This window comes from Lampetra fluviatilis, chromosome 64 (genome assembly GCF_964198595.1).
Source record: "Lampetra fluviatilis chromosome 64, kcLamFluv1.1, whole genome shotgun sequence".
Lineage (NCBI taxonomy): Eukaryota > Metazoa > Chordata > Hyperoartia > Petromyzontiformes > Petromyzontidae > Lampetra > Lampetra fluviatilis.
Genome location: NC_136338.1, coordinates 198,927 through 201,518, shown reverse-complemented (window position 1 = coordinate 201,518; position 2,592 = coordinate 198,927). Strand labels below are relative to the sequence as shown.

Genomic DNA, 2,592 nt, shown 5'->3' with positions numbered 1-2,592 from the left:
GTGGGAGATAGAGGGGGAGGGAGAGGGTGAGAGAGTGTGTGAGGGTGGGAGATAGAGGGGGAGGGAGAGGGTGAGAGAGTGTGTGAGGATGGGAGATGGAGGGGGTGAGAGGGTGGGGGAGATGGAGGGGGAGGGAGAGGGTGAGAGAGTGTGTGAGGGTGGAGATAGAGGGGGAGGGAGAGGGGTGAGAGAGTGTGTGAGGGTGGGAGATGGAGGGGGGTGAGAGGGTGGGGAGATAGAGGGGGAGGGAGAGGGTGAGAGAGTGTGTGAGGGTGGGAGATAGAGGGGGAGGGAGAGGGTGAGAGAGTGTGTGAGGGTGGGGGATAGAGGGGGAGGGAGAGGGTGAGAGAGTGTGTGAGGGTGGGGGTAGAGGGGGAGGGAGAGGGTGAGAGAGTGTGTGAGGGTGGGAGATGGAGGGGGTGAGAGGGTGGGGGATAGAGGGGGAGGGAGAGGGTGAGAGAGTGTGTGAGGGTGGGGGATAGAGGGGGAGGGAGAGGGTGAGAGAGTGTGTGAGGGTGGGAGATAGAGGGGGAGGGAGAGGGTGAGAGAGTGTGAGAGGGTGGGAGATGGAGGGGGAGGGAGAGGGTGAGAGAGTGTGTGAGGGTGGGAGAGAGAGGGGGAGGGAGAGAGTGAGAGAGTGTGTGAGGGTGGGAGATAGAGGGGGAGGGAGAGGGTGAGAGAGTGTGTGAGGGTGGGAGATAGAGGGGGAGGGAGAGGGTGAGAGAGTGTGTGAGGGTGGGGGATAGAGGGGGAGGGAGAGGGTGAGAGAGTGTGTGAGGGTGGGAGATAGAGGGGGAGGTAGAGGGTGAGAGAGTGTGTGAGGATGGGAGATGGAGGGGGTGAGAGGGTGGGGGAGATGGAGGGGGAGGGAGAGGGTGAGAGGTGTGTGAGGGTGGGAGATAGAGGGGGAGGGAGAGGGTGAGAGAGTGTGTGAGGGTGGGAGATGGAGGGGGTGAGAGGGTGGGGGATAGAGGGAGAGGGTGAGAGAGTGTGTGAGGGTGGGGGATAGAGGGGGAGGGAGAGGGTGAGAGAGTGTGTGAGGGTGGGGGATAGAGGGGGAGGGAGAGGGTGAGAGAGTGTGTGAGGGTGGGAGATGGAGGGGGTGAGAGGGTGGGGGATAGAGGGGGAGGGTGAGAGAGTGTGTGAGGGTGGGGGATAGAGGGGGAGGGAGAGGGTGAGAGAGTGTGTGAGGGTGGGAGATAGAGGGGGAGGGAGAGGGTGAGAGAGTGTGAGAGGGTGGGAGATGGAGGGGGAGGGAGAGGGTGAGAGAGTGTGTGAGGGTGGGAGATAGAGGGGGAGGGAGAGAGTGAGAGAGTGTGAGAGGGTGGGAGATGGAGGGGGAGGGAGAGGGTGAGAGAGTGTGTGAGGGTGGGAGATAGAGGGGGAGGGAGAGGGTGAGAGAGTGTGAGAGGGTGGGAGATGGAGGGGGAGGGAGAGGGTGAGAGAGTGTGTGAGGGTGGGGGATAGAGGGGGAGGGAGAGGGTGAGAGAGTGTGAGAGGGTGGGAGATGGAGGGGGAGGGAGAGGGTGAGAGAGTGTGTGAGGGTGGGAGATAGAGGGGGAGGGAGAGAGTGAGAGAGTGTGAGAGGGTGGGAGATGGAGGGGGAGGGAGAGGGTGAGAGAGTGTGTGAGGGTGGGAGATAGAGGGGGAGGGAGAGGGTGAGAGAGTGTGAGAGGGTGGGAGATGGAGGGGGAGGGAGAGGGTGAGAGAGTGTGTGAGGGTGGGGGATAGAGGGGGAGGGAGAGGGTGAGAGAGTGTGAGAGGGTGGGAGATGGAGGGGGAGGGAGAGGGTGAGAGAGTGTGTGAGGTTGGGAGATAGAGGGGGAGGGTGAGAGAGTGTGTGAGGGTGGGGGAGATGGAGGGGGCCGCAGTGGAGGTGGACGCGCCGTGCGTTTCGTCCACCGCTGGCGGCGGCTGCAAGAAGCGCTTCGAGGTGAAGGAGTGGAATGCCGTGGCCCTGTGGCCGTGGGATATTGCCGTGGATAGCTGTGCCATCTGCCGCAACCACATCAAGGACCTCTGCATTGAGTGCCAGGCGAACCAAGCGTCAGCCACCTCGGATGAATGTGCAGTGGCGTGGGGCGTCTGCAATCATCCATTCCACTGCATCTCACGCTGGCCGAAAACCCGGCAGGTCGGTCCCTTCGACAATGGTGAGTGGGAATTCCAGAAGTATGGACATTAAACTTTATTCGCCCAAGGATGCCCTCCCTTCATGAAGCACTGTCCTTCGCCACCCTGCTCTTCAGTCTGTTGTATTGTTACTTGTTGGAAGTGTGTGTATGCCTGTGTTGCTGTTTGCTGACAGAAGTGGATTGACGTTTGGCATGGTTTCAATAAAGTTACGTGGATTCTGAAATAAAAATTAAACAAGAGAGGGAGAGAGAGAGGGAGAGAGAGAGGGAGAGAGACTTGGAGGCGGCAGGAGGAGAAGGAACCACAAACGAGTTGACAACCACTAGCAGCAGCAGCAGCCACGCTGGGTGCCGGCGCGACTCAACAGTTGCCCAAGCTCTGCGCCCCTCTCTCTATAGAAACAGCGCGTCCACTGCACAGACCACAGTAGCAGATGCGGATACCTATTGCACAAAT

The 2,592-nt window shown here is 60.6% G+C and overlaps 1 pseudogene; it reads left to right on the top strand.

The window, feature by feature from the left end:
* Positions 1-1,855: 1,855 nt before the first annotated feature.
* On the top strand, positions 1,856-2,315 carry LOC144951886 (E3 ubiquitin-protein ligase RBX1 pseudogene; annotated as a pseudogene).
* Positions 2,316-2,592: the final 277 nt, after the last annotated feature.